The sequence below is a fragment of the Mchenga conophoros genome, linkage group LG3, assembly GCF_057382185.1.
Source record: "Mchenga conophoros isolate Kocher_MC1m ecotype Shallow Benthic linkage group LG3, M_conophoros_male_GT1.1, whole genome shotgun sequence".
Taxonomy (NCBI): domain Eukaryota; kingdom Metazoa; phylum Chordata; class Actinopteri; order Cichliformes; family Cichlidae; genus Mchenga; species Mchenga conophoros.
The window spans coordinates 53,701,651-53,715,427 of record NC_140528.1 but is presented as its reverse complement, the minus strand read 5'-3'; positions in this window follow the sequence as shown (position 1 = coordinate 53,715,427).

The window sequence follows — 13,777 nt, the reverse complement described above, 5'->3', positions numbered from 1 at the left end:
CAGGGTCAAGGCAGAGCTGGTCAGGATGGAGAAATTAGGCGTCATTACTCCCGTCTCAGAGCCGACAGACTGGGTGTCTTCCATGGTAGCCACCAACAAGAAGGGCAAAGATGAAATCAGGATATGCATAAATCCTCGAGATTTAAACACTGCTCTGAATCTATCCAAGATGGCGCCGCGTATGGATGCCCTGGTGCTTCAGTGCGTTACTTCTGTTTTGTTTTTGTGCATAACTTCTGTGTCTGGGCACTCCTCTGGATATTCCAACCCGTTCTCACTCCCAAAGCGTAACATTTTACGCTAGGTGACAAATCGTCACCATATTACGTTTTCGGCTACCCACCACGTTCCTAAATGACGACCTCGGAAAAAAGAGGACATATGAGAACCGTCTGGACTGAATCTACACATGTTCGCTCTTTTTCTTCAAATCACTTAGAAACACGCTATTTAACATCATTAAAGACCTGGTTAAGGTCAGGAATAAGGTTATGGTTAGGGCTAGGGATATGGTTAGGTTTAGGGCTGGAATACAGGGCTGGAACGTCTATTACCGCGGAAGTGTCATTCACTGGATTCCAGCCATAACCCGCCGCGTACCATAAGAACGCCGAAGGTCTCCTTTCGCGTTCCTCAGGAACGCCGCGGGACGTGACAAAACGTCGACATGTTACGCCTCGGGAGTGAGAACGCTCTGGATATTCTTACACCAGAGAAGAGCTTCTTAACTACAGGACTATAACACCTGCGGATTTACTTCCAATATTTGTCGCATCTGCGGCAGATTTACTGCAGACTCTGATCAGGAAAGTGAGACGCCGAAAGAGAGGTAAGCGAGCCGGCGCACTCGTGCGTCTGAGGAGATGTGGACTGCGAACTGCTCTTCCTGGGATCTTCCTTTCCAATGTACGCTCACTCAGGAATAAAATAGACGAGCTGGCCCTGATGAGAAGCATGAACATGAGACTTTGCCTCCTCCTGTGTCTTATGTTTTACAGAGTCGTGACTCTGTGAGGACATCCTGGACTGCGCGCTCAAGCTGGAAGGCTTTCATCTGCTGCGCGCGGACCGGCAGGCCTCTCTCTCTGGTAAAACCAAAGGTGGAGGTGTCTGCTTCTACATTAATAGTGGCTGGTGCACAGATGTAACAGTGATTGCTCAGCACTGCTCTTCCTCTCGGGAATACCTTTTTATTCACTGCAAACCGTTTTATTCTCCGCGGGAGTTTGCTTCATTCATCCTGGCCGCTGTTTACATCCCGCCAGATGCGGATGCGCAGGCAGCTCAGTGCGCACTCGCGGAGCAGATACTGCACATGGAGCGGACATTCCCGGACTCTCTCATCATTGCTCTTGGGGACTTTAACAAAGCCAATCTGAGCCATGAGCTTCCCAAATACAAGCAGTATATTAAATGCCCGACCAGAGAGGAGAGGACATTAGACCACTGTTACAGCACGATCAGCGGGGCCTATCGTGCGGTGCCCCGCACTTCACTCAGACTTTCTGACCACGTCATGATCCACCTAATCCCCGCGTACAGACAGAGGCTGAAGCTCTCCAAACCTGTCATGAGGACCAAAAAACTGTGGAGCAACGAGGCTGTGGAGGAGCTTCGCACGTGTTTGGAGTCTACAGACTGGGACACAATGAAGGCTGCTTCTAACAGCTTGGACGAGTTTACGGACACTGTCACCTCCTATATCCACTTCTGTGAGGACAGCATTGTGCCATCACGCACCAGGGTGAGTTATAACAATGACAAACCCTGGTTTACTCCTAAACTCAAAAGGCTGTGGCTGGAAAAGAGAAAGGCGTTCAGAAGCGGAGACAGGGACTGCTACAGAGAGGCCAAGTACAGGTTCACTAAAGAAGTGGACGTTGCTAAACATCAGCACTCTGAAAAGATGCAGCAGCAGATCTCAGGGAATGACTCGGCCTCTGTGTGGAAAGGTTTTAGGAATATCACCAACTACAAGCCAAAACCCCCCACTCCACTGATGACTTGCTCTTGGCCAACACCCTTAACGACTTTTACTGCCGTTTTGACAAGCCATCAGGCAGCCTTCACACCTCCAACGGCCCCAACAATAGAGACACTTTGGACACTCATTCCCCCACCTCTCCCCCCTCCATAGAGCCATCACCACCTTCAAACACTTCACCTACAACACCCCCCTCCTCATCCCACACAAAAGAGGATTTCACACCACCTCCTCCCACTACAACTCTTCATATTCATGAAGCAGGTGTGAGGAAGCAGTTTAAGAGTCTGAATGCTCGAAAAGCTCCCGGCCCAGACGGTGTGTCTCCTGCCACCCTCAGACACTGTGCAAACGAGCTGGCCCCAGTGTTTTCTGGCATTTTCAACTCCTCACTGCAGGTATGTCATGTGCCTGCCTGCTTCAAGTCCTCTACCATAATCCCTGTCCCCAAGAAACCTAGGATCACTGGACTAAATGACTACAGACCCGTGGCTCTGACATCTGTGGTCATGAAGTCTTTTGAGCGCCTGGTTCTCTCCTATCTCAAGACCCTCACAGCCCCCCTCCTGGACCCCCTGCAGTTTGCATACAGAGCCAACAGGTCTGTAGATGATGCCATCAACATGGCCCTACACTTCATCCTGCAGCATCTGGACTCCCCAGGAACCTACGCCAGGATCCTGTTTGTGGACTTCAGCTCTGCCTTCAACACCATCGTTCCAGACCATCTCCGAGGCAAGCTTTCCCAGATGAATGTGCCTGATCCCATCTGCCGGTGGATCACTGACTTCCTGACGGACAGGAAGCAGCACGTGAGGCTGGGAAAGAATGTCTCGGACTCCCGGACCATCAGCACCGGCTCTCCTCAGGGCTGTGTTCTTTCTCCCCTGCTCTTCTCCCTGTATACTAACTGCTGCACCTCCACCCACCATTCTGTCAAGCTAATCAAGTTTGCAGATGACACCACCGTTATTGGACTCATCTCGGATGGGGATGAGTCTGCCTACAGGAGGGAGGTTGAACGTCTGGTGTCCTGGTGCAGCCACAACAACCTGGTGCTGAATGCCCAGAAGACAGTGGAGATTATTGTGGACTTCAGGAAGCACACAGCTCCACTCCCCCCCATCATCCTGACTGACACCCCCATCACCTCTGTGGACTCATTCCGCTTCCTGGGTACCACCATCACCCAGGACCTGAAGTGGGAGCCCACCATCACCTCCGTCATTAAGAAAGCCCAGCAGAGGATGTACTTCCTGAGGCAGCTGAAGAAATTCAACCTGCCAACACGGACGATGATGCAATTCTACACTGCAATCATCGAGTCCATCCTCACCTCCTCCATCACCGTGTGGTACGCTGGAGCCACTATCAGGGACAAACAGAGACTGCAGCGTGTTGTGCGCTCTGCTGAGAAGGTGATTGGCTGCAGACTCCCATCTCTGCAGGACCTGTACACCTCCAGGACACTGGGGCGTGCAGCTCGGATCTCAGCTGACCCTTCTCACCCTGGACACAGTCTGTTTGACCTGCTCCCCTCAGGCAGGAGGCTCCGGTCCATTCGCACCAGAACCTCTCGCCATAAGAACAGTTTCTTCCCCTCTGCTGTTGGACACATGAACAATAACCGTATGACTGTTCCCACCACTAACACATGACCCTACGCTGTGTTCACTACATCATTCCATGTTTGGCACTGATCACCACCTGCACTCATGTATATATCATGTATATATCTATCTATCTACATAGCACTTTTAATTCTTATTCTCATTTTTATTTTCATGTCTATTTAAGCTTAATTTATAACAGTATGTTTGCACTGAAGCACCGCAGCAATTTCCTAATGTTGTAAACCCGCTCAACATTTGGCAATAAAACCCTTTCTGATTCTGATTCTGAAAAGACCACACCATCCCATGCGCACAGTAGAAGAAGTGGCTGCAATAATGTCAAATGCTACTGTGTTCTCTGTTTTGGATGCTAAGAATTCTTTTTGGCAGGTGTCATTGGATCAAAAATCATCCATGCTAACCACCTTCAGCACTTGTTTTGGTCGTTTCAGGTTCCTCAGAATGCCTTTTGGTCTTAATGCTGCCAGCGAGGTGTTTCAGAGAGCCATGGAGCAGATATTCGCTGGGTATCCATGTGCCATCATTGTTGATGATATAGTCATCGGCGGAAGAACCATGAAAGAACATGACGACAACCTGAGAAAAGTCCTTGATCGTGCCAGAGAAGTAAACCTGCGACTAAACCCATTAAAGTGCAAATTCCGGCTGAATCAGGTCAGTTATGTCGGACACATTTTCACAAGCAAGGGGCTTAAAGCAGACCCTTTCAAAACAGCCGCAATCAGAGAGATGCCAGTTCCAACAGATGTCCAAGTCCTGCAGAGGTTCCTGGGGATGGTCAAATATCTTGGAAAATTCATTCCAAACTTCAGCCATCTGTCAGCTCCTCTGCGACAGCTCACACACAAGGACAGCGAGTGGATGTGGGACACACAGCATCAGACTACGTTTGAAGCACTTAAAGAGCACATGTCTAATCCACCTGTTCTGTCATATTATGATGTCAGCAAACCTGTGACACTAACGTGCGATGCATCACAGTATGGTCTTGGTGCAGCTTGCTTACAGGAAGGGCGACCTGTGGCATATGCTTCACGTACTCTGACAGACACTGAAACCAGATATGCTCAGATAGAAAAGGAGCTGCTGGCTGTTGTTTTCGCATGTACGTTTCATGACTACATTTATGGCAAGCCTGTGGTCGTAGAAACAGACCATCAGCCACTGGTCACCATACTAAAGAAACCTATTCACGCTGCACCAGCCAGATTACAGAGGATGTTGTTAAGGCTCCAAAAATACAACATCACCCTCACATATAAATGTGGAAAACACATGTATCTGGCTGACACACTGTCTCGTGCTCCCGACAGCTCCACTTTCCAGCAGCCTGAAGAAGAGGACAACTTTGATGTCATGACGGTGAGCTGCATCTCGTCTTCACGCCTGGAGGAACTTAAAGGACACACAGCTGAGGATGAGACACTGCAAGTGCTCAGCTCGTTCATCAAACATGGTTGGCCACAACGACTCCACAACCTTCCCATGGCAGTTCATCCATATTTTCCTTTCAGGGATGAGCTGATTGTGGATGATGGCATCATTCTTAAAGGTTCCAAAGCCGTGATCCCAAAATCACTGCAAGGAGACTACATCACCATCATGCACAGAGGACATCCCGGCGTAGAAGCTACCAAGCGGAGAGCACGGGGGATCGTCTTCTGGCCGTTCATGTCAAGAGATATTGAACAAACAGTTACTTCCTGCTCGGTGTGTAACAGCACTAAACCTCATCAACAAAAAGAGCCCCTTCATCTGCATGAAGTTCCAGAGCTTCCTTGGTCAACTGTGGCTACAGATATCTTTGAGTGGCACTGTCAGCACTATTTAGTAGTAGTTGACTCATACTCAGGCTGGTTTGAGATTGACCTGCTAAAGGATTTGACATCAGCGACAGTCATCAAGAAGCTGAAAAGACACTTCTCAGTTCATGGTGCTCCACACACTATGATCTCAGACAATGGAAGGCAGTTTACAAGCCAGCGTTTCAAAGACTTCGCTTCACAGTGGAACTTTCAACATGTCACCAGCAGTCCAGAGTATCCTCAATCCAATGGGCTTGCTGAGAGAGCATTGTGCAGTGCTAAACAGCTGATGGAGAAATCTCACAGAGATGGCACTGATGTATTTCTAAACCTGCTGAATCTCAGGAATGTTCCACGTGATGTGAACCTGGGTTCTCCTGCAGAACGACTTCTATCCAGACAGACTCGAACTACGCTCCCAATCACAACCAAACTGCTCGAACCACAACACCGTGAATCTGAGAGAGTGAAAGCCCAACTACTCAACAAGAGACTGACTCAGAAGGTCTGTTATGACAGATCCAGCCGACCACTTCCACCTCTCAACGAAGGACAAGTAGTGAGGTTACAGACCCCACAGGGTTATGACCGCACAGGTGTGGTGAAGGAACTTTGTAAAGAACCTAGATCCTACCTGGTACAGTCAGATGGAAACACTTACAGGAGAAATCGCAGACACATATTGCCTGTGTCTGAGCCTGTTACTGTTCAGAAAGACACTGATCATCATCATTATGATGGACTGCAGGTTGTGGGTGAAAACAATGATGTAGAACAGTTTAAAGACAGCACTCATGTTGAGAGCTCTTCTGATGTTTTGCATTCTCCAAGACCTTCCAAGAGTGATGGTGTTTACAGGACATGCTTTGGTCGTGTGTGCAAACCTAATCCAAGATACAGGGATTAATTGGGTACTAGTTAAAACACAGAACATTTTCAGGTTTGATGTTTGAGCCAACAGTAACTGATGTCAATGCTTCAGGCTAAATTCTGTTTGAGGTGATTTTCAGTAGTAATCATATTTAACTTTATACAGCAAAATGATATTCTTGTCATGTTTATTTCTTCCATCTGGTTGCAAATTTAAATGTTCCTAAGGGTCAGCGTATGTCACCTTTTATGCTGTGATTATTATTATTCAGTATGCATTAAACTTTATATCCGGTTGGGGATGTACTAAAGAAGGGGGATGTAGATAACCTGCTCTAACCTGAAACTGCTCTGACCAAAGTGTTTAATGACATATGTCTGAATACAGACAGTGGAAAAATGTCAGTCCTAGTTTTACTGGATCTCAGTGCAGCATTTGATACAGTTGACCATATTACTCAAACGACTGGAGAACTGGACAGGTCTTTCAGGAACTGTACTAAACTGGTTCAAAACATACTTAGAAAACAGGAAATACTTTGTATCAATAGGTAACTTCACATCTGAGCAGACAAGTATCACATGTGGAGTTCCCCAAGGTTCCATCTTGGGACCCCTTCTGTTTAACATCTACATGCTCCCACTGGCACAGATTATAAACAACAACAAAATAAACTATCACAGCTATGCAGATGACACACAAATATATATCACAATGTCACCAGGAGACCGAGGCCCTGTACAGGCTCTTGGTAAATGCATTGAGGAAATCAATGACTGGTTGTGCCACAATTTTCTCCAGCTAAACAAAAACAAAACTGAGGTAATAGTCTTTGGCGCCAAAGAAAAACGATTACAGGTCACCAGAGAACTTCAATCTATACATCTAAAAACCACAAACCAGGCGAGAAATTTGGGTGTAGTGATGGATGCAGACCTAAACTTAGAAAAACACATTAAGACAATAACAAAGTCAGCTTACTATCACCTCAAGAATATATCAAGGATAAAAGATCTGATGTCTCAACAGGACCTGGAAAAACTAGTCCATGCATTCATCTTTAGTAGGCTTGATTACTGTAACAGCATCTTTACAGGTCTACCTAAAAAATCAGTCAGACAACTACAGCTCATTCAGAACTCTGCTGCTCGAGTCCTCACTAAGACCAAAAAAGTGGACCACATCAGTCCAGCTCTGAGGTCCTTACACTGGCTGCCTGTCCGTCAGAGGATAGACTTTAAAGTTCTGATGCTGGCCTATAAAGCTCTAAATGGTTTAGGACCAAAATACATCAATGACCTCCTGACCCAGTATGAACCTTCCAGATCCCTCAGGTCATCTGGATCCGGTCTTTTATCAGTTCCCAGAGTCAGAACCAGACACGGAGAAGCTGCATTCAGCTTTTATGCTCCTTATATCTGGAACAAACTCCCAGAAAGCCTCAGATCAGCTGAAACACTCAGTTTATTTAAATCCAGGTTGAAGACTCATCTGTTCTCAGCTGCATTTGAATAAAGCACCAAATCCACACTTTAAGCTTAAATTTCAAAACTTACATTTAACTACTGATTTTATCTACTGTTCTGATTTTATCTGTTTTGATTTTATATACTGTTTTGTTTGTTTGTTTGTTTGTTAATTAGTTAGTTAGTTTATTTGCTTGTTTTAATCAATTTTAAATCATGCTTTTTATTTGTTCTTGTTTCTAATGTCTCTGTAAAGCACTTTGAATCACCTTGTTGTTGAATTGTGCTATACAAATAAACTTGCCTTGCCTTGCCTTGTTAGTTTGGTATTTTGTCCTAATCCGCTTGCCGTACCTCCGTGTAGGTGTCTGTATGTTTTGAGTGGTATAGGCGCCATTCCGTTATTGAATCCAAGCATGTATGTTCTCTGCTGCTGTGCTGGTTAATAAAACCACGTTAACTGAGATTACTGCTTTATCATTATCATACTGGTGAACATACAACACTGATGTTTTCAGTAGAGTATGTCTTCATATGTTGCTAACATAAACTTGAAGTTATCCTTGCAAATACCTGTTATTATAAAGAAAACACGTGATTTACTCAGTTGCTAAGTTAAGTATTCAGTTAGTTCAAAGAAAATAATCTGTAGCAATTGACACATCTTGTATTTGTCTTTCACTGATGGGATCCTGAATTTTGTAATTTGGACAAAAAATAAATATCTGACATTGAGCAATACCTACATAAATACAAAGAGAAAGCAGTGTGACAGTGTTAAAGGACACCCACCTTTTCAGTAGTATTTATTTCCTATGTTCCTTCTATGGTGCTAGAGTGTGTGGTAAACTGATATGTGATCCATACGTACAGCACTTTAAAGCCTTATTTAGTTTTCATGTCACAGGTGGAAGGAGGGAGGAGGTTTTGCATTTTGCAAAGCAAGCTGTGATGTTTTGAACACTTTTTAATGATTTTTTAAGGTAAATGTTTACATTGCTCACTCCTTTTACATGAAGTAAGTAAAGTATGACCCAAGGACCCAAGATATATTATTAAAATTATTACTTCTAATACTACTACAAGCTATTCCTCCCAGCAATGTCATTCTTGGTAGTTCAATTTTTATTTTGGAGAAACTTCCATCAGTGTGGTGGTGCTCACTAACCAGAGTCCTCCAACTTTGCTTCATTCTTTACAGAATCCAAATGAGCTCGTGGTGACATAGATGGGGTTTGTTTTCACAGGGTTCAGAGAATGTGATGACAAATGGCCTGTGTAGAGCCTAATTTCCCCTCTCTGTATATTTTTCTCATGGTTCATTTCTGTAGGAAAATGTTCTCATTGTTCTCTCCACTTCCAGGGTCACCAGAGCATCAGCATTTTTCTCCATTGGCTCAGACATTATTATAATTATACGAGATTACAACACTGTTTTTGAAAGCACTGTTTTATTTATGTTTGATATGTTATTGCACAACTTAGATTTCACAAGTGAAACAAATCATTTCATGAACGTAAATCAGCATTAAAATCAGCTTGTCTTATCTCACGCCTTAACACAAACCATGACAAGGCATCTCGTTGTATCTGTCATGTCTACAATATTTTGAATGACTTCAGTCTAAACAACTAATGTGTGAGTGACCTGATTTTCTTAATTAAAACAATAGCCTGTTCTTTCTTTCTATCAGAGAAGAGCGGGTAGGAGGTGTTCTTTCTAAACACTAACATATCAGCATGAATTTTCAAGGGATATAGTTCACAGAGAAGTAAGAGAAGTTAATGCAGGGTGTTTAGTCATGGCTAAATACAATACCACATAACGTAAACATTTATCACAATTGTTGAGTGAAGCCGAACATTGATATCAAAAAGCATTTAGAAATTCACCGAACTAAAGATAATTATTAGCAGAAGAATCTTTCTCTGCTCATTGTTACTTTCCAGTCTAGAGCTACAGGAGCACAACATAAGGGTTTACAAGTTAAGGTAGTTTTGGTGCTACCAAAATCTGAAAGCTTTAACTCTGGGGTGAACAAAGGCCAAAATAACAAACCAAACCAGCTATTGTAGAAAGTGAGGTGTTACCTAAACTCTGTGTGAAACATGTCTGTGAAGGTTCTCAGTCCAGGTCATCGTAGTCTAAGGAGCCTGGAAAGAAAAGTGTCTGGATTTCTTTAAGTTTCTGGAATTCTTTAAGTCCAGAAAAGCATCTGGACTTAAAGAAGTCCAGACGCTTTTCTTTGCAAGCTCCTTAGACTGTGAAACAAAAACCAAACAAAAGACAAGTGCTACCCCTAACTCCCTAATTGAATAAACACGAGAAAAAATACAGAAAATAATAAGGCAGTACACCCCTTCTGCTTCACTGCTTATTTAAAAGTGAAAGAGTATCTACACACTATATATAAAACTTTGCAATTCCCTGAAGTCACACACGCAAATTTTTCATAGATGGTTTGGAGGCCAAGGATGGGTCTGCTGCTGCTGTCAGTTGCTGCCAGACACTTGATGTTGGAACCAATCAGCAGCTGCCAGTTCTCCAGACAGGAAGTAACTGCAGAGATACTTAAAGGCACAGGTTACACACATTGAACAATATCCAGCCACCGTGATCCAAAATATGGCAAAGGCTGTAACGCTCATGTCTTTAGTTTTGCCTCATGTGTACTAATTTTTTAATACAATATCCACTTATTACACCATGTTGTTTAACCACCTTTTAAAATTAGCTTGTGAACAATCTGTAGCATTGAGTGACCTGGAAAATGTTGCTGGTAATCTGTAGATTCTACACATCTGTGCAGAATAATGTCTTATCTAAAACCATCCACTACTATTTAAATAACAAACAAATAATGGAATGATATTTTGTAATGATTGTGAAGGCACATGTTTGAAATGTTTGAAATAAAAATGAACTGAACTGAACTGAAATAATCAGGTTAAACCTGTATTATTTAACTGAACAGATCAAACCATGCTATTGTTTTAGAGGCGTAATAATGCTTAGTGTATCTGATACTGTTTCATTTTCTCAGTCTCAGGTAGTTGATGATGAACAAATGTTCAAGTTTTAAACACCAAATATGGCTGTGTTCCAACGTTTTTGAGCTGTGTAGCTGCCATCAACTTCAAAATGAGCGACTGCATTTCATGAAATAGTAACATTTGATATGTTTTCTACGTTCTGTTGTACACAGCAACCCGTGTTTTCTGGAATTTGGGTCGCACTATGTTTAAATCAACCTTTTAGATACCAAAACACTATATGATTCACCCGAAGAGAGTTGATGCCATCAGAGTGACTCCACCTGCAGCCCTCACTCTGATGGCTTCAACTCAATGCCCCACACACTTTCACCAGGAACTCATTGGGGCTGTGGAAGACAACACTTGAGTCCAGCTTCTAGCCAGTTGCACAATTCACTGCTCAATATACCAAAGTGACACACTGTCCTGATAGCTGTTTGCCCCAAAATCAGATGCCAAATTAAACTGGGTAAGATTGGCCAAATAGTTGCCAAGAAAGAAAACAGTGGAGTTGCTAAAATGCAGGATAATGGACATATAGGACAACTTGAAATACCTGGGTATCCCACAGCCCAACAGGAACCACCAGGATGCAAGAAAGCCAACCACAGTCAAATATCTCCAGAACACATACCATCCGTCAGTTAACAGTGAAAAAAATGAGCTGTTAAAAGAGTTCCTCGGGAAACTGAAGGTATTGATGAGGAATAGCAGGAGGAACTATCATTGAAGAGTGAACCTCTCCACTATTTTTATCATTCCCCGCTGTGAATGTCAGTGTCCACTGATGTCCAAATATACTAATATATATATTTTGCATGTTGCAAACCAAATTCCCCCTTTTTTACATGGTTGGTATCTTTAGGCAATTTTTTTCAATGCTTTCTCTTTTTCCCAGAAGAACTGTCATGGTCCTGGGTCGTTGACCCAGCGTTTTGTGTTTTGTGATTATTTTCCTCTGTTCTAGTTATTCTGTGTCCTCCCCCCTTGTGTCCGGTTCGGGTCCTAGATTTCCTGTTTTGTTCTGAAAGTCTGTGTCTGTTGTCATTGTGTTCAGCTTGTCTCCTCCGGTCCTCGTGTGTGTTAGGTTCAGCTGTTCTTCCCTCCTGTGTGTGATTACCTGATTACCTTGTGTGTATGTATATTTAGTGGGTGTCGGTCTGTGTTCATTGTCTGCTCGTCTGCATTCATCCGTGTATCTCTGCATTCTATGGTGTTCCTGTCTCTGCCCTGCACCCCTTTTGTATGGTCTCAGGTTTGTCAGTTCTCCCAGTTTAGGTTTCTTCAGTTGTTTTGTCATACCTCACTGCCTGTTTCTGCCACTACCACTTTGTAAATAAACATCACTCGTATCATCAGTCACTGCTGCATTTTGGGTCCTCCTCTTCCTCCACACCACACGGCTCACTCCGCCAGCCGTGACAAGAACAGAGAACAAACTGGAGACCAGAGTTCAGACTCCTGCTCAACTCCCATATGAATATAGAACATAGAGCCTAAAAATAGAATAGCATAAACAACATTTGGATGGATGGATAAGCTTTATTTGTCAGTTGACAGACCTAGTTGACCTTACATACAATGCATACAATATACAAACTTACATTGGCGAGACAGGTCAGAGAAAGCATCACCACGAGAGGTTAAGTGAAGGTCAACAGTTTCCAGTGGACTCAGGTGGCCTTGAAGGAGGTACAAAGAGTTCTGACAACAATCCTGTTATCATGGGAGAATTTTTGTTGTTCCAGTCAGCTTCGACCTTGGCAGGCCTTAAGCTGGCACCAGTGAGATAGCCGCATGAGTGAAGATGGTGAATGTTTGGCTTTAGTGCGAACAACGGCATCCAATTTTTACAGTTGGTTTAATGTCCATCACTGGTCAACAATTCTCTCAATTCCCGTTCTTCTTCTCTAAGATCTTATCCATATTGGGTTCAATAAACACAGTGTGAGTACTCTCAGCCCTGCCCATCGTCTATCATGTCAGCTACCCTTGTGGGATTTTGAACAGCTGTAGCCGCTTCTTGTTCTTCGATAAGCCAGGTCCGAGCCAGCTTGAATCAGCCAGAACTCTGTTACCGTGGTTCCGAATTGATATATGTTGTTCAATGTCCTCCATCGAGAGTGTCGCCAGACACCCAATGCAACCGACGAGTATCCGGCAACAAACGTCTCTGCTGGACAATCGAGCTCTCCCAAGCCCAGCAGGGTGTCAATTCTGTTACGGGACCAGTTGATCAAATCCATAATTCTTAGGTTTAGAGAACAAGAATGAGAGACTCTTTGAGGGTTAGAGTTAGATGAGACTAAACATAGACATAGAAAACAGCAAGCAGGGAATGTAATGGAGGGATAGGGTGAAAGATGGATCCCCCTCCTCTAAGAACCAGGAAGGGATGAAGATTTCATATGAGCCACTTTGGGGGTAGGGTGCCCTAAGCCTCTCGGCCTGGGGCTCGGTCACTCTGGCACAGCTGGCTGCTGGCGGAGCTCACGGGCACGTCACTGCAACCCCCCTTGGCTTCTGCTCCATGGCTGCTGAGTGACCCCTCATCTGGGACTCTCCTGAGCTCTTTCTGGGACAGTGGCGCGGCTGCCCCTCTGTTGGTCCTCCTTGGTCTCTTGTGTTCTGAGGGCCTCTGTATGTCTGGAGTTTTGATCTCCTCCATACCTGCTTCATGCCCTGGAGGACGGGGCTGTGGCTCCCCACACCCTCTAGCAGATCAAATCAAATCAAATCAAATCACTTTTATTGTCACATCACATGTGCAGGTACATTGGTACAGTACATGTGAGTGAAATTCTTGTGTGCGAGCTTCACAAGCAACAGAGTTGTGCAAAATACAATAACGTAAACAAGCAAAATACAAGAATGGCTACATCTGAAACTAATAAATATATGTACAATATATAATAGTATATGCATTTCTGGATGTGTATACTAAATGTTTTTCTACGTGTGTGTATACACATATTTTACAA